This window comes from Cololabis saira, chromosome 9 (assembly GCF_033807715.1).
Source record: "Cololabis saira isolate AMF1-May2022 chromosome 9, fColSai1.1, whole genome shotgun sequence".
NCBI classification, from domain to species: domain Eukaryota; kingdom Metazoa; phylum Chordata; class Actinopteri; order Beloniformes; family Belonidae; genus Cololabis; species Cololabis saira.
In genome coordinates, this window is record NC_084595.1 from 27699099 (window position 1) to 27723522 (window position 24424).

The 24424-nt window shown below is 41.2% G+C and overlaps 1 protein-coding gene across 1 annotated transcript in view; it reads right to left on the reverse strand.

Moving 5' to 3' along the window:
- LOC133450405 (versican core protein-like) overlaps window positions 1–24424 on the reverse strand; it is a 56655-nt gene that overhangs the window by 23719 nt on the left and 8512 nt on the right. The window lies entirely within an intron of this gene.

Here is a 24424-nt window from a genome sequence, read left to right on the forward strand (position 1 = left end):
CAGGCACATGAGTTTGGGCTGAAAAGGAGGAGAATGTTGTCTGATCTGTACGGGAACTCTCATGATCCCCAGTGGGTAGGGCTGTTGATTTCTCTGTGCTAAATAATGAGGAACCTGTTTTATTTGATACTGTGTCTGGTGAGTCTGTAACCAGTGTTGAGGAAGCAGGAGTTGCTGTAATAATTGATTTGTCAGTGAAATCAGTGACGTAGTCACCAGAACCTTCTTGCCCCACGGTTATGGGGAGTGAAATTATTTCAGGAAAGGTTGTTGTGCTTTCAACCAGCGGTGAGGATGACGTTTCTCTGATAGAAGGCGGAGTTGTGAATTTGTGTGGAGTTGCTTCCTCAGGACCTTTTCCATCTCTGTCAGTAATGCCAGAAGTTTCCTCAGTCTCATATGTAAAAGGAGAACCTGTGGACATGGTCATTTCCTCTGGTTTTGATATATATTCCTCAGATTGAGTTGTACTAACAGTCTCCTGTGTTTCAAGCAACACTGATGTTGGTTTCTCTGTACTGTAGAGTGAGGAATCTGTCCTCAGAGTTGTTTTAGAAGAATCGCTTGGTTTGGGAGTGTGCAATGGCGTGACTGTTGGTGTCTTTTGACTCAGTATGGAGTCAACAGTAGTCGACATTATAAATGCTATCTCAGAGAATACCGAAGGGGTGTCTCCAGAACCATCTTCGGTCGTGGTGAAGTGGAGTGCTTCTTTTTCAGGTTTCATGGTTGGCCCACTGAAGAAAGAACTGGACTCCATCACGGTAGATTCACTACTAATTAGACCATCCTTTACATCTGCAACAGTGAAAGATGCACCCGAAGGTACACTTGGAGACATTGTCAATGGTCTTGTAGGTTTTCCATCAGAAACTGGAGAAACTGACAGTTCTTCACTAAAAGATGGCACGTTTGTCTTTTCTGTATCAGGTGATATTGATGTTCCAACTGAATGATCTGGTGGTGCTTTGGAGCTGTGAGGAGAGGCAGTTGTAGTTCTCAAGTATTTTGGGTAAACTGAAGGTGTGTCTCCAGAACCACCTAGGTCATCTGGTGAACTTGTGGAAGACATTCTTTCAGGCACATGAGTTTGGGCTGAAAAGGAGGAGAATGTTGTCTGATCTGTACGGGAACTCTCATGATCCCCAGTGGGTAGGGCTGTTGATTTCTCTGTGCTAAATAATGAGGAACCTGTTTTATTTGATACTGTGTCTGGTGAGTCTGTAACCAGTGTTGAGGAAGCAGGAGTTGCTGTACTAATTGATTTGTCAGTGAAATCAGTGACGTAGTCACCAGAACCTTCTTGCCCCACGGTTATGGGGAGTGAAATTATTTCAGGAAAGGTTGTTGTGCTTTCACTCAGCAGTGAGGATGACGTTTCTCTGATAGAAGGCGAAGTTGTGAATTTGTGTGGAGTTGCATCCTCAGGACCTTTTCCATCTCTGTCAGTAATGCCAGAAGTTTCCTCAGTCTCATATGTAAAAGGAGAACCTGTGGACATGGTCATTTCCTCTGGTTTTGATGAATATTCCTCATATTGAGTTGTACTAACAGTCTCCTGTGTTTCAAGCAACACTGATGTTGGTTTCTCTGTACTGTAGAGTGAGGAATCTGTCCTCAGAGTTGTTTTAGAAGAATCGCTTGGTTTGGGAGTGTGCAATGGCGTGACTGTTGACGTCTTTGTACTCAGTATGGAGTCAACAGTAGTCGACATTATAAATGCCATCTCAGAGAATACCGAAGGGGTGTCTCCAGAACCATCTTCGGTCGTGGTGAAGTGGAGTGATTCTTTTTCAGGTTTCATGGTTGGCCCACTGAAGAAAGAACTGGACTCCATCACGGTAGATTCACTACTAATTAGACCATCCTTTACATCTGCAACAGTGAAAGATGCACCCGAAGGTACACTTGGAGACATTGTCAATGGTCTTGTAGGTTTTCCATCAGAAACTGGAGAAACTGACAGTTCTTCACTAAAAGATGGCACGTTTGTCTTTTCTGTATCAGGTGATACTGATGTTCCAACTGAATGATCTGGTGGTGCTTTGGAGCTGTGAGGAGAGGCAGTTGTAGTTCTCAAGTATTTTGGGTAAACTGAAGGTGTGTCTCCAGAACCACCTAGGTCATCTGGTGAACTTGTGGAAGACATTCTTTCAGGCACATGAGTTTGGGCTGAAAAGGAGGAGAATGTTGTCTGATCTGTACGGGAACTCTCATGATCCCCAGTGGGTAGGGCTGTTGATTTCTCTGTGCTAAATAATGAGGAACCTGTTTTATTTGATACTGTGTCTGGTGAGTCTGTAACCAGTGTTGAGGAAGCAGGAGTTGCTGTAATAATTGATTTGTCAGTGAAATCAGTGACGTAGTCACCAGAACCTTCTTGCCCCACGGTTATGGGGAGTGAAATTATTTCAGGAAAGGTTGTTGTGCTTTCACTCAGCGGTGAGGATGACGTTTCTCTGATAGAAGGCGAAGTTGTGAATTTGTGTGGAGTTGCATCCTCAGGACCTTTTCCATCTCTGTCAGTAATGCCAGAAGTTTCCTCAGTCTCATATGTAAAAGGAGAACCTGTGGACATGGTCATTTCCTCTGGTTTTGATGAATATTCCTCAGATTGAGTTGTACTAACAGTCTCCTGTGTTTCAAGCAACACTGATGTTGGTTTCTCTGTACTGTAGAGTGAGGAATCTGTCCTCAGAGTTGTTTTAGAAGAATCGCTTGGTTTGGGAGTGTGCAATGGCGTGACTGTTGGCGTCTTTGTACTCAGTATGGAGTCAACAGTAGTCGACATTATAAATGCCATCTCAGAGAATACCGAAGGGGTGTCTCCAGAACCATCTTCGGTCGTGGTGAAGTGGAGTGCTTCTTTTTCAGGTTTCATGGTTGGCCCACTGAAGAAAGAACTGGACTCCATCACGGTAGATTCACTACTAATTAGACCATCCTTTACATCTGCAACAGTGAAAGATGCACCCGAAGGTACACTTGGAGACATTGTCAATGGTCTTGTAGGTTTTCCATCAGAAACTGGAGAAACTGACAGTTCTTCACTAAAAGATGGCACGTTTGTCTTTTCTGTATCAGGTGATACTGATGTTCCAACTGAATGATCTGGTGGTGCTTTGGAGCTGTGAGGAGAGGCAGTTGTAGTTCTCAAGTATTTTGGGTAAACTGAAGGTGTGTCTCCAGAACCACCTAGGTCATCTGGGGAACTTGTGGAAGACATTCTTTCAGGCACATGAGTTTGGGCTGAAAAGGAGGAGAATGTTGTCTGATCTGTACGGGAACTCTCATGATCCCCAGTGGGTAGGGCTGTTGATTTCTCTGTGCTAAATAATGAGGAACCTGTTTTATTTGATACTGTGTCTGGTGAGTCTGTAACCAGTGTTGAGGAAGCAGGAGTTGCTGTAATAATTAATTTGTCAGTGAAATCAGTGACGTAGTCACCAGAACCTTCTTGCCCCACGGTTATGGGGAGTGAAATTATTTCAGGAAAGGTTGTTGTGCTTTCACTCAGCGGTGAGGATGACGTTTCTCTGATAGAAGGCGAAGGTGTGAATTTGTGTGGAGTTGCATCCTCAGGACCTTTTCCATCTCTGTCAGTAATGCCAGAAGTTTCCTCAGTCTCATATGTAAAAGGAGAACCTGTGGACATGGTCATTTCCTCTGGTTTTGATGAATATTCCTCAGATTGAGTTGTACTAACAGTCTCCTGTGTTTCAAGCAACACTGATGTTGGTTTCTCTGTACTGTAGAGTGAGGAATCTGTCCTCAGAGTTGTTTTAGAAGAATCGCTTGGTTTGGGAGTGTGCAATGGCGTGACTGTTGGCGTCTTTGTACTCAGTATGGAGTCAACAGTAGTCGACATTATAAATGCCATCTCAGAGAATACCGAAGGGGTGTCTCCAGAACCATCTTCGGTCGTGGTGAAGTGGAGTGCTTCTTTTTCAGGTTTCATGGTTGGCCCACTGAAGAAAGAACTGGACTCCATCACGGTAGATTCACTACTAATTAGACCATCCTTTACATCTGCAACAGTGAAAGATGCACCCGAAGGTACACTTGGAGACATTGTCAATGGTCTTGTAGGTTTTCCATCAGAAACTGGAGAAACTGACAGTTCTTCACTAAAAGATGGCACGTTTGTCTTTTCTGTATCAGGTGATATTGATGTTCCAACTGAATGATCTGGTGGTGCTTTGGAGCTGTGAGGAGAGGCAGTTGTAGTTCTCAAGTATTTTGGGTAAACTGAAGGTGTGTCTCCAGAACCACCTAGGTCATCTGGTGAACTTGTGGAAGACATTCTTTCAGGCACATGAGTTTGGGCTGAAAAGGAGGAGAATGTTGTCTGATCTGTACGGGAACTCTCATGATCCCCAGTGGGTAGGGCTGTTGATTTCTCTGTGCTAAATAATGAGGAACCTGTTTTATTTGATACTGTGTCTGGTGAGTCTGTAACCAGTGTTGAGGAAGCAGGAGTTGCTGTAATAATTGATTTGTCAGTGAAATCAGTGACGTAGTCACCAGAACCTTCTTGCCCCACGGTTATGGGGAGTGAAATTATTTCAGGAAAGGTTGTTGTGCTTTCACTCAGCGGTGAGGATGACGTTTCTCTGATAGAAGGCGAAGTTGTGAATTTGTGTGGAGTTGCATCCTCAGGACCTTTTCCATCTCTGTCAGTAATGCCAGAAGTTTCCTCAGTCTCATATGTAAAAGGAGAACCTGTGGACATGGTCATTTCCTCTGGTTTTGATGAATATTCCTCAGATCGAGTTGTACTAACAGTCTCCTGTGTTTCAAGCAACACTGATGTTGGTTTCTCTGTACTGTAGAGTGAGGAATCTGTCCTCAGAGTTGTTTTAGAAGAATCGCTTGGTTTGGGAGTGTGCAATGGCGTGACTGTTGACGTCTTTGTACTCAGTATGGAGTCAACAGTAGTCGACATTATAAATGCCATCTCAGAGAATACCGAAGGGGTGTCTCCAGAACCATCTTCGGTCGTGGTGAAGTGGAGTGATTCTTTTTCAGGTTTCATGGTTGGCCCACTGAAGAAAGAACTGGACTCCATCACGGTAGATTCACTACTAATTAGACCATCCTTTACATCTGCAACAGTGAAAGATGCACCCGAAGGTACACTTGGAGACATTGTCAATGGTCTTGTAGGTTTTCCATCAGAAACTGGAGAAACTGACAGTTCTTCACTAAAAGATGGCACGTTTGTCTTTTCTGTATCAGGTGATACTGATGTTCCAACTGAATGATCTGGTGGTGCTTTGGAGCTGTGAGGAGAGGCAGTTGTAGTTCTCAAGTATTTTGGGTAAACTGAAGGTGTGTCTCCAGAACCACCTAGGTCATCTGGTGAACTTGTGGAAGACATTCTTTCAGGCACATGAGTTTGGGCTGAAAAGGAGGAGAATGTTGTCTGATCTGTACGGGAACTCTCATGATCCCCAGTGGGTAGGGCTGTTGATTTCTCTGTGCTAAATAATGAGGAACCTGTTTTATTTGATACTGTGTCTGGTGAGTCTGTAACCAGTGTTGAGGAAGCAGGAGTTGCTGTAATAATTGATTTGTCAGTGAAATCAGTGACGTAGTCACCAGAACCTTCTTGCCCCACGGTTATGGGGAGTGAAATTATTTCAGGAAAGGTTGTTGTGCTTTCACTCAGCGGTGAGGATGACGTTTCTCTGATAGAAGGCGAAGTTGTGAATTTGTGTGGAGTTGCATCCTCAGGACCTTTTCCATCTCTGTCAGTAATGCCAGAAGTTTCCTCAGTCTCATATGTAAAAGGAGAACCTGTGGACATGGTCATTTCCTCTGGTTTTGATGAATATTCCTCAGATTGAGTTGTACTAACAGTCTCCTGTGTTTCAAGCAACACTGATGTTGGTTTCTCTGTACTGTAGAGTGAGGAATCTGTCCTCAGAGTTGTTTTAGAAGAATCGCTTGGTTTGGGAGTGTGCAATGGCGTGACTGTTGACGTCTTTGTACTCAGTATGGAGTCAACAGTAGTCGACATTATAAATGCCATCTCAGAGAATACCGAAGGGGTGTCTCCAGAACCATCTTCGGTCGTGGTGAAGTGGAGTGATTCTTTTTCAGGTTTCATGGTTGGCCCACTGAAGAAAGAACTGGACTCCATCACGGTAGATTCACTACTAATTAGACCATCCTTTACATCTGCAACAGTGAAAGATGCACCCGAAGGTACACTTGGAGACATTGTCAATGGTCTTGTAGGTTTTCCATCAGAAACTGGAGAAACTGACAGTTCTTCACTAAAAGATGGCACGTTTGTCTTTTCTGTATCAGGTGATACTGATGTTCCAACTGAATGATCTGGTGGTGCTTTGGAGCTGTGAGGAGAGGCAGTTGTAGTTCTCAAGTATTTTGGGTAAACTGAAGGTGTGTCTCCAGAACCACCTAGGTCATCTGGTGAACTTGTGGAAGACATTCTTTCAGGCACATGAGTTTGGGCTGAAAAGGAGGAGAATGTTGTCTGATCTGTACGGGAACTCTCATGATCCCCAGTGGGTAGGGCTGTTGATTTCTCTGTGCTAAATAATGAGGAACCTGTTTTATTTGATACTGTGTCTGGTGAGTCTGTAACCAGTGTTGAGGAAGCAGGAGTTGCTGTAATAATTGATTTGTCAGTGAAATCAGTGACGTAGTCACCAGAACCTTCTTGCCCCACGGTTATGAGGAGTGAAATTATTTCAGGAAAGGTTGTTGTGCTTTCACTCAGCGGTGAGGATGACGTTTCTCTGATAGAAGGCGAAGGTGTGAATTTGTGTGGAGTTGCATCCTCAGGACCTTTTCCATCTCTTTCAGTAATGCCAGAAGTTTCCTCAGTCTCATATGTAAAAGGAGAACCTGTGGACATGGTCATTTCCTCTGGTTTTGATGAATATTCCTCAGATTGAGTTGTACTAACAGTCTCCTGTGTTTCAAGCAACACTGATGTTGGTTTCTCTGTACTGTAGAGGGAGGAATCTGTCCTCAGAGTTGTTTTAGAAGAATCGCTTGGTTTGGGAGTGTGCAATGGCGTGACTGTTGGCGTCTTTGTACTCAGTATGGAGTCAACAGTAGTCGACATTATAAATGCCATCTCAGAGAATACCGAAGGGGTGTCTCCAGAACCATCTTCGGTCGTGGTGAAGTGGAGTGCTTCTTTTTCAGGTTTCATGGTTGGCCCACTGAAGAAAGAACTGGACTCCATCACGGTAGATTCACTACTAATTAGACCATCCTTTACATCTGCAACAGTGAAAGATGCACCCGAAGGTACACTTGGAGACATTGTCAATGGTCTTGTAGGTTTTCCATCAGAAACTGGAGAAACTGACAGTTCTTCACTAAAAGATGGCACGTTTGTCTTTTCTGTATCAGGTGATATTGATGTTCCAACTGAATGATCTGGTGGTGCTTTGGAGCTGTGAGGAGAGGCAGTTGTAGTTCTCAAGTATTTTGGGTAAACTGAAGGTGTATCTCCAGAACCACCTAGGTCATCTGGTGAACTTGTGGAAGACATTCTTTCAGGCACATGAGTTTGGGCTGAAAAGGAGGAGAATGTTGTCTGATCTGTACGGGAACTCTCATGATCCCCAGTGGGTAGGGCTGTTGATTTCTCTGTGCTAAATAATGAGGAACCTGTTTTATTTGATACTCTGTCTGGTGAGTCTGTAACCAGTGTTGAGGAAGCAGGAGTTGCTGTAATAATTGATTTGTCAGTGAAATCAGTGACGTAGTCACCAGAACCTTCTTGCCCCACGGTTATGGGGAGTGAAATTATTTCAGGAAAGGTTGTTGTGCTTTCACTCAGCGGTGAGGATGACGTTTCTCTGATAGAAGGCGAAGTTGTGAATTTGTGTGGAGTTGCATCCTCAGGACCTTTTCCATCTCTGTCAGTAATGCCAGAAGTTTCCTCAGTCTCATATGTAAAAGGAGAACCTGTGGACATGGTCATTTCCTCTGGTTTTGATGAATATTCCTCAGATTGAGTTGTACTAACAGTCTCCTGTGTTTCAAGCAACACTGATGTTGGTTTCTCTGTACTGTAGAGTGAGGAATCTGTCCTCAGAGTTGTTTTAGAAGAATCGCTTGGTTTGGGAGTGTGCAATGGCGTGACTGTTGGCGTCTTTGTACTCAGTATGGAGTCAACAGTAGTCGACATTATAAATGCCATCTCAGAGAATACCGAAGGGGTGTCTCCAGAACCATCTTCGGTCGTGGTGAAGTGGAGTGCTTCTTTTTCAGGTTTCATGGTTGGCCCACTGAAGAAAGAACTGGACTCCATCACGGTAGATTCACTACTAATTAGACCATCCTTTACATCTGCAACAGTGAAAGATGCACCCGAAGGTACACTTGGAGACATTGTCAATGGTCTTGTAGGTTTTCCATCAGAAACTGGAGAAACTGACAGTTCTTCACTAAAAGATGGCACGTTTGTCTTTTCTGTATCAGGTGATATTGATGTTCCAACTGAATGATCTGGTGGTGCTTTGGAGCTGTGAGGAGAGGCAGTTGTAGTTCTCAAGTATTTTGGGTAAACTGAAGGTGTGTCTCCAGAACCACCTAGGTCATCTGGTGAACTTGTGGAAGACATTCTTTCAGGCACATGAGTTTGGGCTGAAAAGGAGGAGAATGTTGTCTGATCTGTACGGGAACTCTCATGATCCCCAGTGGGTAGGGCTGTTGATTTCTCTGTGCTAAATAATGAGGAACCTGTTTTATTTGATACTGTGTCTGGTGAGTCTGTAACCAGTGTTGAGGAAGCAGGAGTTGCTGTAATAATTGATTTGTCAGTGAAATCAGTGACGTAGTCACCAGAACCTTCTTGCCCCACGGTTATGGGGAGTGAAATTATTTCAGGAAAGGTTGTTGTGCTTTCACTCAGCGGTGAGGATGACGTTTCTCTGATAGAAGGCGAAGTTGTGAATTTGTGTGGAGTTGCATCCTCAGGACCTTTTCCATCTCTGTCAGTAATGCCAGAAGTTTCCTCAGTCTCATATGTAAAAGGAGAACCTGTGGACATGGTCATTTCCTCTGGTTTTGATGAATATTCCTCAGATTGAGTTGTACTAACAGTCTCCTGTGTTTCAAGCAACACTGATGTTGGTTTCTCTGTACTGTAGAGTGAGGAATCTGTCCTCAGAGTTGTTTTAGAAGAATCGCTTGGTTTGGGAGTGTGCAATGGCGTGACTGTTGACGTCTTTGTACTCAGTATGGAGTCAACAGTAGTCGACATTATAAATGCCATCTCAGAGAATACCGAAGGGGTGTCTCCAGAACCATCTTCGGTCGTGGTGAAGTGGAGTGATTCTTTTTCAGGTTTCATGGTTGGCCCACTGAAGAAAGAACTGGACTCCATCACGGTAGATTCACTACTAATTAGACCATCCTTTACATCTGCAACAGTGAAAGATGCACCCGAAGGTACACTTGGAGACATTGTCAATGGTCTTGTAGGTTTTCCATCAGAAACTGGAGAAACTGACAGTTCTTCACTAAAAGATGGCACGTTTGTCTTTTCTGTATCAGGTGATACTGATGTTCCAACTGAATGATCTGGTGGTGCTTTGGAGCTGTGAGGAGAGGCAGTTGTAGTTCTCAAGTATTTTGGGTAAACTGAAGGTGTGTCTCCAGAACCACCTAGGTCATCTGGTGAACTTGTGGAAGACATTCTTTCAGGCACATGAGTTTGGGCTGAAAAGGAGGAGAATGTTGTCTGATCTGTACGGGAACTCTCATGATCCCCAGTGGGTAGGGCTGTTGATTTCTCTGTGCTAAATAATGAGGAACCTGTTTTATTTGATACTGTGTCTGGTGAGTCTGTAACCAGTGTTGAGGAAGCAGGAGTTGCTGTAATAATTGATTTGTCAGTGAAATCAGTGACGTAGTCACCAGAACCTTCTTGCCCCACGGTTATGGGGAGTGAAATTATTTCAGGAAAGGTTGTTGTGCTTTCACTCAGCGGTGAGGATGACGTTTCTCTGATAGAAGGCGAAGTTGTGAATTTGTGTGGAGTTGCATCCTCAGGACCTTTTCCATCTCTGTCAGTAATGCCAGAAGTTTCCTCAGTCTCATATGTAAAAGGAGAACCTGTGGACATGGTCATTTCCTCTGGTTTTGATGAATATTCCTCAGATTGAGTTGTACTAACAGTCTCCTGTGTTTCAAGCAACACTGATGTTGGTTTCTCTGTACTGTAGAGTGAGGAATCTGTCCTCAGAGTTGTTTTAGAAGAATCGCTTGGTTTGGGAGTGTGCAATGGCGTGACTGTTGGCGTCTTTGTACTCAGTATGGAGTCAACAGTAGTCGACATTATAAATGCCATCTCAGAGAATACCGAAGGGGTGTCTCCAGAACCATCTTCGGTCGTGGTGAAGTGGAGTGCTTCTTTTTCAGGTTTCATGGTTGGCCCACTGAAGAAAGAACTGGACTCCATCACGGTAGATTCACTACTAATTAGACCATCCTTTACATCTGCAACAGTGAAAGATGCACCCGAAGGTACACTTGGAGACATTGTCAATGGTCTTGTAGGTTTTCCATCAGAAACTGGAGAAACTGACAGTTCTTCACTAAAAGATGGCACGTTTGTCTTTTCTGTATCAGGTGATATTGATGTTCCAACTGAATGATCTGGTGGTGCTTTGGAGCTGTGAGGAGAGGCAGTTGTAGTTCTCAAGTATTTTGGGTAAACTGAAGGTGTGTCTCCAGAACCACCTAGGTCATCTGGTGAACTTGTGGAAGACATTCTTTCAGGCACATGAGTTTGGGCTGAAAAGGAGGAGAATGTTGTCTGATCTGTACGGGAACTCTCATGATCCCCAGTGGGTAGGGCTGTTGATTTCTCTGTGCTAAATAATGAGGAACCTGTTTTATTTGATACTGTGTCTGGTGAGTCTGTAACCAGTGTTGAGGAAGCAGGAGTTGCTGTAATAATTGATTTGTCAGTGAAATCAGTGACGTAGTCACCAGAACCTTCTTGCCCCACGGTTATGGGGAGTGAAATTATTTCAGGAAAGGTTGTTGTGCTTTCACTCAGCGGTGAGGATGACGTTTCTCTGATAGAAGGCGAAGTTGTGAATTTGTGTGGAGTTGCATCCTCAGGACCTTTTCCATCTCTGTCAGTAATGCCAGAAGTTTCCTCAGTCTCATATGTAAAAGGAGAACCTGTGGACATGGTCATTTCCTCTGGTTTTGATGAATATTCCTCAGATTGAGTTGTACTAACAGTCTCCTGTGTTTCAAGCAACACTGATGTTGGTTTCTCTGTACTGTAGAGTGAGGAATCTGTCCTCAGAGTTGTTTTAGAAGAATCGCTTGGTTTGGGAGTGTGCAATGGCGTGACTGTTGACGTCTTTGTACTCAGTATGGAGTCAACAGTAGTCGACATTATAAATGCCATCTCAGAGAATACCGAAGGGGTGTCTCCAGAACCATCTTCGGTCGTGGTGAAGTGGAGTGATTCTTTTTCAGGTTTCATGGTTGGCCCACTGAAGAAAGAACTGGACTCCATCACGGTAGATTCACTACTAATTAGACCATCCTTTACATCTGCAACAGTGAAAGATGCACCCGAAGGTACACTTGGAGACATTGTCAATGGTCTTGTAGGTTTTCCATCAGAAACTGGAGAAACTGACAGTTCTTCACTAAAAGATGGCACGTTTGTCTTTTCTGTATCAGGTGATACTGATGTTCCAACTGAATGATCTGGTGGTGCTTTGGAGCTGTGAGGAGAGGCAGTTGTAGTTCTCAAGTATTTTGGGTAAACTGAAGGTGTGTCTCCAGAACCACCTAGGTCATCTGGTGAACTTGTGGAAGACATTCTTTCAGGCACATGAGTTTGGGCTGAAAAGGAGGAGAATGTTGTCTGATCTGTACGGGAACTCTCATGATCCCCAGTGGGTAGGGCTGTTGATTTCTCTGTGCTAAATAATGAGGAACCTGTTTTATTTGATACTGTGTCTGGTGAGTCTGTAACCAGTGTTGAGGAAGCAGGAGTTGCTGTAATAATTGATTTGTCAGTGAAATCAGTGACGTAGTCACCAGAACCTTCTTGCCCCACGGTTATGGGGAGTGAAATTATTTCAGGAAAGGTTGTTGTGCTTTCACTCAGCGGTGAGGATGACGTTTCTCTGATAGAAGGCGAAGGTGTGAATTTGTGTGGAGTTGCATCCTCAGGACCTTTTCCATCTCTGTCAGTAATGCCAGAAGTTTCCTCAGTCTCATATGAAAAAGGAGAACCTGTGGACATGGTCATTTCCTCTGGTTTTGATGAATATTCCTCAGATTGAGTTGTACTAACAGTCTCCTGTGTTTCAAGCAACACTGATGTTGGTTTCTCTGTACTGTAGAGTGAGGAATCTGTCCTCAGAGTTGTTTTAGAAGAATCGCTTGGTTTGGGAGTGTGCAATGGCGTGACTGTTGGCGTCTTTGTACTCAGTATGGAGTCAACAGTAGTCGACATTATAAATGCCATCTCAGAGAATACCGAAGGGGTGTCTCCAGAACCATCTTCGGTCGTGGTGAAGTGGAGTGCTTCTTTTTCAGGTTTCATGGTTGGCCCACTGAAGAAAGAACTGGACTCCATCACGGTAGATTCACTACTAATTAGACCATCCTTTACATCTGCAACAGTGAAAGATGCACCCGAAGGTACACTTGGAGACATTGTCAATGGTCTTGTAGGTTTTCCATCAGAAACTGGAGAAACTGACAGTTCTTCACTAAAAGATGGCACGTTTGTCTTTTCTGTATCAGGTGATATTGATGTTCCAACTGAATGATCTGGTGGTGCTTTGGAGCTGTGAGGAGAGGCAGTTGTAGTTCTCAAGTATTTTGGGGTAAAGAAAACTGAAGGTGTGTCTCCAGAACCACCTAGGTCATCTGGTGAACTTGTGGAAGACATTCTTTCAGGCACATGAGTTTGGGCTGAAAAGGAGGAGAATGTTGTCTGATCTGTACGGGAACTCTCATGATCCCCAGTGGGTAGGGCTGTTGATTTCTCTGTGCTAAATAATGAGGAACCTGTTTTATTTGATACTGTGTCTGGTGAGTCTGTAACCAGTGTTGAGGAGGCAGAAGTTGCTGAAATACTTGATTTGTCAGTGAAATTAGTGACGTTGTCACCATAACCTTCTTGCTCCACGGTTATGGGGAGTGAAATTATTTCAGGAAAGATTGTTGTGCTTTCACTCAGCGGTGAGGACGACTTTTCTCTGATAGAAGGCGAAGTTGTGAATTTGTTTGGAGTTGCATCCTCAGGACCTTTTCCATCTCTGTCAGTAATGCCAGAAGTTTCCTCAGTCTCATATGTAAAAGGAGAACCTGTGGACATGGTCATTTCCTCTGGTTTTGATGAATATTCCTCAGATTGAGTTGTACTAAAAGTCTCCTGTGTTCCAAGCAACACTGATGTTGGTTTCTCTGTACTGTAGAGTGAGGAATCTGTCCTCAGAGTTGATTTAGAAGAATCGCTTGGTTTGGGAGTGTGCAATGGCGTGACTGTTGACGTCTTTGTACTCAGTATGGAGTCAACAGTAGTCGACATTATAAATGCCTTCTCAGAGAATACCGAAGGGGTGTCTCCAGAACCATCTTCGGTCGTGGTGAAGTGGAGTGATTCTTTTTCAGATTTCATGGTTGACCCACTGAAGAAAGAACTGGACTCCATCACGGTAGACTCACTACTTATTAGACCATCCTTTACATCTGCAACAGTGAAAGATGCACCCGAAGGTACACTTGGAGACATTGTCAATGGTCTTGTAGGTTTTCCATCAGAAACTGGAGAAACTGACGGTTCTTCACTAAAAGATGGCACGTTTGTCTTTTCTGTATCAGGTGATATTGATGTTCCAACTGAATGATCTGGTGGTGCTTTGGAGCTGTGAGGAGAGGCAGTAGTAGTTCTCAAGTATTTTGGGGTAAAGAAAACTGAAGGTGTGTCTCCAGAACCACCTAGGTCATCTGGTGAACTTGTGGAAGACATTCTTTCAGGCACATGAGTTTGGGCTGAAAAGGAGGAGAATGTTGTCTGATCTGTACGGGAACTCTCATGATCCCCAGTGGGTAGGGCTGTTGATTTCTCTGTGCTAAATAATGAGGAACCTGTTTTATTTGATACTGTGTCTGGTGAGTCTGTAACCAGTGTTGAGGAGGCAGGAGTTGCTGAAATAATTGATTTGTCGGTGAAATTAGTAAGGGTGTCTCCAGAACCATCTTCGGTCGTGGTGATTTGGAGTGATTCTTTTTCAGATTCCGTGGTTGATCCACTGAAAAAAGGACTGGACTCCACTATGGTAGAGTCACTACTAATAACACCATCCTTTACATCTGCAATAGTGAAGGACGTATCAGAAGGTAATTCTGTTATTACTGAAGTAGTCTGAGACAATTGTTGACTAAAAAAATCATTGACTGAGGCCATTGTTGTTTTCAATATTTCAATGGCACTATATAATGTGGAAGTGGGAGTTGGAGTTACATCAAGTTGTCTTTCTTCACGCACAGTTGTTGAGATGAGAGATTTTTCCGTCACCTCTTCGTTGGAACCAGATTTATTATCTGTGACTGTTCTATGTATAGTTGGTACTGTAATTGCACTATGCAATGGAGTTTGGTCTTCAATATGGCTTAAACTTAAACTTGGCAGTGATGTTACACTTTGGGCTTTTGAGTCGTCCTCCTCTTGTGCAGATTTTGCATCAGTTACAAATGTCTCCGTAGATGGGATGGAAGGTATTTGGCTGGATGTACTCCCTCCCTGAGTTGTAACTTTTTCCTCTGAGGTTGCACCCATTGTAGGTGCTTCAGATGCTGGTGATGCAGTGCTGACTCTTTCTAAATATGACGTTTTTTCAGTCTCAACAGTCTGCTCTGTAGAGGCTGAACTGTTAAATATTCTGATATTTGTGTTAAAAGTAATTTCTTTTTGGGTTTTATTGTCTTTCTTTTCCTCCCCATCTTCAATGGAGCCCTTTGAGTCACTGGTTGTTTCTGACATTTGAGTGCTTTCTTTTGCAGCTGGAGTGGCAGATGTGCTGTCTGTTTCCTCTGTGGTTTTAGCCTCATCTGTGGCTGTATAAAGTGTGGTTGAAGAGGTTACAGGGGATTTGTCCACAGCCTTCCCTGTCTGAGTCACTTCTGAATCAGTTTTCACATATACGGGAGTCCTCCCTGACTCGCCCACATCTTTGAGTCCAGACGCGGTATTGACAGTGATGGTTTTCATCTGGTTTTCTGTTGTTTGGATTTCTTCAGTTGTTTTGTTGATCAGTGGCTCAGATGGTGGTACTGTAGGAACAAAGTCAGCAGTATTTGTTGCAGCTGGGCTAGCTTCAGTTTTCTGTGTCGGATTTGAAGGAATCTCTTCTTCTACTGTGGAGGGTGATGCTGAGTCTGTGTCTGGAGGGTCTTTTGTGGTTAGTTTATCTTTTATGGTTGAATAGTCATAGTGAGCCTCTTCAGGGGCCTCGGTGGTCATCATTGCTGTATGTGTTTCTATTGAGTCGGTGAAGCTAGTGTCAGTTAAATCAGTCGAGTTATAATCAAACCCTGTGGTTATTTCATCACTTGGCCCCAGATTGATCACATTTGTGAAAATTTCAGTACCTTTGGCCTCTTCTCCTTCTGAACTCTGTGGCTCCAGTGTGATCTCCTGTTTACCATTTATGAAGCTGATAGTTGGAGTGATAGTTACAGCAGCTTGAGGAAATGGGTCTGGGCCTCCGTTTAGCAGGGTCGGCTCACCATCAGCCATGGAGGGAATGGGATAGGCCGGTACATCTGGCACAGCAGGAGTCTGAGAACCCTGAGGCTCCAATGCCTGTTCATCTGCAAATAAAATAAAAGGGAAGTAAGGGCAAATTGTTGCTAAGGAAATGAAAGTTTAATAATGTTAATAATATGAATCCCAAAAACATGTGAGATGTGAATAAAACACCCCTGGGTAATCATACTATATGCACTGCATGTACATGGTGTTGTTTTCATTTTTAGGTAAAACATCAAAATACATCTCTACACAATAGACATATTGTACTATTTTGGAAAACGCTCATCTAAACCTTCATTGTACATTAACCTCCATCACCTCACGGTCTGCATTTATAAAGCACTTCTAAACCTTTTTTTTGTCAGTTTATATAACACATGTATTCTTAGTCACACAGTCTATGTAGTACTTTTGCTTGTGTAATACTTAAAGCTATTTTTTGCCCTTTAAATCAACGTTCACACGCCCATGTGCATATAAAGAGAAATATTGTTTTTGGAGTTGGCACTTCAAAGTGCACTGGATGTAAACCGTCAATACCATTTCCTTATATGCAACTCAAACCAAAATATAAAAAATTTACAACATAATCTGAAACATCAGTAACAATATTAACCATCATAAAGGTAACATTGAAGGAACAACATTAAACCTGAAAATATTTGTGTTGCGGGTGTTTTTGCCCACTCTCTGTATATATTCTAAAATGAGATGCCCTGAGGCGATTTTGGACTTCAGCTGTCTGCTCACAGAAGCAGTATTCAATTCCCTTTACAGTAATGTTATCATTATCCTCCTACACTGTGTTGCCTCACATGAGTGTATGTCCTCACATATAAATAAAACACAAAGTTGTCTCGATGGAAGTTTTCCACCCACCCTAAGAAATAGTGGCCCAGAACTAAAACCAGAAGTCCATCATTGAAGATATTAAAGCAATTTCCTGAATCATGTCCTTGCCTGTATAATATGATAGTGTAAAAAAAGAAATTATGGTGCGGCGCATGAAAATGAAAGAATATGTAAGCCCATCCACAGAGTAGCGCTTAAATCAACTTTTACTTGTTAACTGGTGGGTCAACTTTTCACTGGTGTGTGTTTGATGTTCAAGGAAAGAGGAAAAAAATGGTGATCCACACACACAAAATCTATATCATTTTTATATTCAAAACTTTTCAACATCTGCCTCTATCACTGTTTCTCTTTCTTGCTTTCTCCCTCGCTATTTCTTTGTTTCTTCCCTCAGACACTTTTTTCTCTCTACTTCCCACAAATAAAGGACTAGAAAGATTATCGGTTAGAGCAGAAAACACCTGTATCCGCTGAGTGCTGCAGAAAGGCACCTGTTATAAATCCAGGTTAGGCCTGGGAACTTTGACAATTGCTTGCCTGACTTCCTGACTCTCTCTCCCTCTCTCTCGCAGTCACTCTCTGTCTCACACACAAACCCACTAACATACTTATCCCACACCCGACCAGCACCTTTGGCTGTGGTCCCCCTTCACCTTTTAGCATCAACCAGCTTCACACAAACGGTCAAGGAAATACCAACTAACTAGGTCTTGACGATAACTTTAGGCACAAATTTAGCAGTATCTGACCAAATATCGTGCCAGCTGCGAAGAAAATAAACAATACTTTCAGTTGGGTTCATTGTGCATTAACTGCCGGCATGTAGTTAGTTGGTGGTTAGTTCATGCAGCATCCACATCAGGCAGATCGTGATATACAGGTTTTAAAGATAATTGTGTTATGTAATGATAAGAGCAAATATTGAGCCTCAAGATTTTTCTTTTAATTGCTTGTCCTCTTGCCATCTCCGGCATCACTGACGATTCAGTTTTGTTGTATTTTTTCAAAATGACACAGCGCCAGCCTTATTTATTCAAAAAGCAACCCAGTGAATTTAATGTTTTAATCAATTGCCATTGCTTGGGACTGCAATGAACAAAATGTAATGCCTGGCGCTTTTTTCACAGCAGAGACCATGTTAAAACACAGTGGGCCAAATGTATGTGAATCCATTTGTAGATTTTGCACATAAATAATCTACTTACCATAAATTTACTCTGGATTAAAACACAGATTTGATGGTAAGAACGCATATCTTCAACAAACAACAAACAACATGTAAATTAATCATAAACTGGCAGTGCAATCCCGCTACTTATTCATTATTATAAATCCCCACCCAGGGCCACCATATAAGGATTTGTAAAGGTGTATCCTCATCCTTATAAAGAACATTATGCGTTATATTACTATGCATTGTGGCAGCCAGGGAATACAATAATTTTTACACACATGTTAAGAAACATAAGCTTCAACATGTAAAATGCTCATCATTTAAGATATAACCGTCATATTTCTGATGTATTATCAAGGTTCACATGTTTTAAAGGTATTTGTGTATGGTGAAAATTAGAAACCATAGAGCATTGACATTGTAAAGTCCATAAAGCATTATTCATGTGCACTCTTGTGTGTGCGTACAGTAAGTCCTACACATGATAAAAGGCAGGAGTAGATTTTGTTTGTACCTAAAAAAAAAACTTTAGTGGCTTTTCTACAAGACAATGCAATGCAATGCAACACAATAAGTAAATCTACCTGCTGCATTTCAATTCACTGATAACATTTTATACTGTAGACATTTTCAGGTTTTATGAACCGCCTTGTTTAATGTGTCTCTCAATTTTCAGCCATAAAATTCACTGAAATTCAATTATAGGGTATTTCCCAAAGTGCCAAAGTGAAAGATTTAGTTTGCCAAGCCTCAGCTGAGTGAATATCAAATACATGTTTACTCCCAATAAGAATGTGCTGTTGGCAGTTTTGTAAATTATTTTGTGACATTTGTGCTCGGCATGCCTCAGAGGATCAGTAACTCAGCAAGTCATAATATGTCACATAAACACTTAGTTAACTGTCATTAGTAAATCAGAAACAGATGAATACAGTTCACAATAGCACTGCAAGATTTTGACCAACTCTAAAGACTAATTTGCTGCTTTTCTTTTTCAGAATATGGTACTTTGTTATCACGTTGCCAGGCGACACACTTCTTCCAGTGCCACAATATTTTCCACAAGCTTTGGCCACACAAACTGGGAGGGCAGAAAATAGACCTAATGTCTCAGCTGATCACATGATGCAGCAGTTAAAGTAGGTATAATCACCCAGTTTGGTGAGGCAGCCTACAGCTGTCCTGACAGAGAAGGGAGGCTGTGTGTGTTAGCAATGACATCAGCTCATGAGGTGTGTTCCAGTCTGTGATGAACACAGGAATATTTGCTTACTCAGGTAGCCTGCCAACACACCCCTGTTTTTGCCAGGCTGGATGTCAGTCACACTCAAGAGGAGAACTATTGCAAATGCATGAGTTAATTGCAGTAACAAAGATACAAAAAAGTGGCTATAGACAAACTTCTATTTCACATACAATAATGTATATGCACAGACAAACTGACAAGCAACGTACTGCATTCTGTCAGTAACCAAACCGACCCATGCACTTTTTGGTGCCAGTGATCAAACAAGCTAGTTTAATGCGCATAATCTGCAGGACAGATTATCGCTGTCAGGTGAGGTGCATGGTAGGTTATCTTCAAATTTTCCCAAATAAACCAGTGATCAAATTCAATAAATCCAGCACCACAAGATGAAATATGATGCAGCTGCTGCTTCGATGAAATCACATGTTATGGACATAAAAAGTCATGCTAGTTTATCTAAGAGACACAGAATTTACTTTTAATAAACTAACTCTGTCCTAGTGCATTGCCTAGTCTATGAAAACATGAATGATAAACGCACAATACCCTTTGCATCACTTCATCATTCGATATGCTGACAGATAACATGACTGCAGTGCCAGTGTACCGCCGCTGTAGATGGAAACTCTACAGTGCATGAAGACTGCTTCTATCACATCAGAGCACCAGCAACAACCGTTCCACCAGGACCAGCAGCGCAGGTCAGGGGTATGGGCAGAAATATGTGCCACTAGAAACTGAATTTGAATAATTTATATTTGAATTTGAATTGCTCAACTTGAATAATTGCATTAAAAAACTGAATCTGAATAGCATAATTTGAAATTGAATGTATTAGTTTGGAACTGAACTTCTATAAACTTGAAACTGAATGTCACATTATGAAATTGAATTCAATTGTTCTGAAACTGTATTTGATCCTCACTGAAAATTCAACTCTCTTTATACTTTCACATTCAGTGCTCACAATTTAAATCCAGTTCTTGCAATTCAATTTCAAGACATCCGGGTCTTCCGGAGGAAGAGCAATCGAGTGCAGATACAAATAACTCCTTTTCACGTAGCCTACTATAACCTCTATTTTCTTTCAACGATATAAACGACCAATGGTGTGGAGGATTTTTTGTGCCAAAATTAAATAAATAAATACATCATTAATTAATTAAAATGGGAATGAAATATATCATTAATTAATTAAATGTATCATTAATTAATTAAAATTAGAATGAAATATGTCATTAATTAATTAAAATACAATTCATTTTAAGTAAAAATATATATTTATTATTTAAGCATTTAATTAATTAATGACACATTTAATTAATGATTTCGTGTTGCTGAATCATGAAATGTAAATGTAAAACTGTCAGTTTCACTCATCAAACTCAGTGGGCGGATTCCAAACACCTCATTGATTCCCCTGCACATCAAGTCAAGATGGGAAAGTGCAGAAATAACTCCAACGACTTCGAGCAGTTCCTCTGCTTTACACGCTACATGCTCGGGGTCAGCAGGTCCTGCTTCCACATACTCTGCAAGGTCGAAGATATCGCTCACCAACTCTCTACAAAGTTCACGAAAATCCTCCAAACTCACAGCTGCCATGTTTAGAAAGTCTCCTCTTCCACCTCCAGTTTCAGACCAAAGCAGTGGATTCCACTAGATTTGCGTTAGCTCCGCCCACTGAGTTTGACGAGTGAAACTGACAGTTTTACATTTACATTTCATGATTCAGCAACACGAAATCATTAATTAAATGTGTCATTAATTAATTAAATGCAGTTTTACATTTCATGATTCACACGTAACACGAAATCATTAATTAAATGTGTCATTAATTAATTAAATGCTGAAATAATTAATATATATTTTACTTAAAATGAATTGTATTTTAATTAATTAATGACATATTTCATTCTAATTTTAATTAATTAATGACACATTTAATTAATTAATGATATTTTTCATTCCCATTTTAATTAATTAATGATGTATTTATTTATTTAATTTTGGCACAAAAAATCCTCCATACAATGGGAGCTAGATATTTCGAAACCTATTGTGTTTTATCCATTCTGTGTAAAAAGTGTAGATTTAAATCTTGCCGTTTTGTAGAAAGATTTCTGCTGAGGAGTGTGTGAGAATTTGCGGCAACGGGTGAAGCCTGAATTATGGTTCTGCGTTAAATCGACGCAGAGCCTACGCCGTAGGGTACGGCGTAGCCTACGGCGTAGGGTACGCGGACGCGCGGCGTACGGTGCGTGTCGCTGCGTACCTTATGCCATAGGCTCTGCGTTGGTGTAACGCGGCACCATAAATCAGCCTTGACACGTGACGAGTGTGCGCAGGGAGGAGAGGGGGACAGAGGGGGGAGGAGCATCCAGGTCGCACCGCAACTGTTTTCGCTGATCTATTTTTGGCTCTACCTCCTTTGTCATCACATTAATAATAACTGTTTATCAGAAATCCCATGTTTAAATATCTTATTAAAGCTGTGTTTTTTTCTGTGTGTGTGTGTGTGTGTGTGTGTGTGTGTCTTTTTAAGGTTGAGTCGGCCACAGAAGCTACAATGACTGAACTGATTGAGGAAATTTTCAGCGAAAACAGTTTGCTAAGTTCAGAAAATTGCATTCCTTTACTATGAGAGTATTCAATACAGTATTTAAATCCAGGAAAGGACAACACTATATCACATTAAGATATCCATCACAGCCAATATCTATTGGCTATCACAATATTGGTGTAATAAGATAAGATAAGATAAGATAATCCTTTATTTTCTCCCTCAGTGGGGAAACTTATTTTGTTGGCAGCAGTACACTTAGCACACATGCAGGGGAGGGGTAAAAAGAGACTAAAAAGTAAAAAATAAAAAATATATATAAAATATGTATAATTACAGAAATATGAGCAGTATATACAGTAGATTGAATATACTGCTCATATTTCTGTAATTATACATATTTTATATATACTTTTTATTTAATAGTGATATATTGCTCAGCCCTATTTGTAAATATATATTATATATATATATATATATATATATATATATATATATATATATATATATATATATATATATATATATATATATATATATATATATATATATATATATATATATATATATATACATATATATATATATATATATATATATATATATATATATATATATATATATATATATATATATATATATATATATATATATATATATATATATATATATTATAATATATATAAATATTGATGTTCAAAGCATCACAGCTCATTGAATCAGGACCCCTGTAATATGACATGTATTGAATCAAAATATTGCTGCCAATACACAGCACATACAGTATGACACTATTGAGATCCCACCCTCAGTGCAAGGGGAACATCCCTGAGTTTCCCCCTCTGTCCCTCTCTCCTCCCTGCGCGCACTCGTCACGTGTCACCCGTTGCCGCAAATCTTCACACCCTCCTCAGCAGAAATTTTTCTACAAAACGGCAAGATATAAATCTACACTTTTTACACAGAATGGAGAAAACACAATAGGTTTCGAAATATCTAGCTCCCATTGGTCGTTTATATCGTTGAAAGAAAATAGATTATAGTAGGCTACTGTACGTGAAAAGGAGTTATTTGTATCTGCACTCGATTGCTCTTCCTCCGGAAGACCCGGATGTCTGGCACAATAACTCCAGTAAATTGAAATTGAATTGCAAGAACTGAATTTGAATTGTGAGAACTGAATGTAGATTCAGTTTTTCAATGCAATGATTCAAATTAAACAATACAACTTCAAATTATGTGATTCATATTCAGTTTTTTAATGCAATTATTCAAGTTGAGCAATTCAAATTCAAATATAAATTATTCAAATTCAGTTTCTAGTGGCACATATTTCTGCCCATACAGGGGCTGCAGATTGCATATGCTTAGCTTGCATGTGCTTTTTCAAATATGAAATTTGCTGAGTAGCTGACAGAAACTTAGGAACAGATCTACCATTGACTTGCACCTAGCACAAAACTATGTTTTAGCACTCAAATTGAATATAGTATTTACTAGGCACAGAATGAAATTCAAATCTGGCTCTGTTGCATGTCTACAGTATTTATGAGGGTTTCCCTTCTAGAGTGCAACATTTTAAGCGATTATTCTAAATGATCCATGTAGAATAATTAATTAAGTTTTAGCCTACTTTTACACAGAAAGAGCCAGTTACTTCCATGCCCTCTCTCCACTGTTCCCTGAGAAAACATCATAAACTTTGCAAGACGGAGAGTTGTGAAATCTGAACAGTCCAGCAATCTGACAAATCTGAAAGTCGCATAGCGTAAAACTGACTGAGGTAAAACAGTAAGGACAGGCCTTTTCTTTAGACATATTTTTTGGTTTCCCCTAACCCCAACGAGTCCTTAGAAATGATAAATGCAATAATGGATCTCCAACACACTTGCACGGCTGACTCCAATGTTCAGCTACTGTACAGAAACAACTTCAACTATAAACCAATGAATAACAACTCCGGCAAACATTAAATCCCACAAATTTCTTTTCACAGTCAAATGTAGATCAAGCCATTTCAAGTCATTATTATCACTATCACTATGTTTCAGAAGTTTAACATGTTGTACATCTTACCTGTTGCATGAAACGTAGTTTGCGTGTCAGAATCAGTGGTCTCTGGTGGTTCTGTGGCGCTTGTCTCCCCCCAGCTTCCGGGTTGAGTGTTGCTCAAAAAGGTTGTTGTTTCAACAGGAACAGTACTGCCATATGAGCTGAATGAGATGTCCTCTTGAAATGGCCTTTCTGGTGGCCGACGTTCAACAGGAAAGTCAGTCAAAATGTAATCATCGTAAGGGTTGTAGTCTAGAAAGGATGTTGTTGAATGACTTTGAATGGTCGCAGGTGATGGTGTTGAGTCTGGGGAGCTGAAAACTTCCGCAGTGGTCAGTTCACTTGATTTTGTAGACGTATCTGTGAAACCAATGATGCTAGAATCCAGAATAGTTTCTGCAGTCTTCCCCTCTGCAAACATGGAATCTGTATTCAGAGAAGTATCTGGCATGGGGACGTCAGGTTGGATTGTGCTAATCTCAATCACAGACTGGTCATATGGATCCTCCACGGACACTGTAGTATCATTGATTTGAGGGTTTGTAATCACATCCCCGCGAAGGGAAGCAGATTCCACAACGTTTGAGTTTCCACTTACAAAGTCATTAATATTGAACAGCGGTGTTGTATTACTGTCATCTTCATCATCAGTGGGTGCAACTGTGGTAATTAACTCTTCCTCATGACCTGCAGGAGTGGGGCGAGGTGGAGACATACAAGTCGAGAACATGGACGGATGAT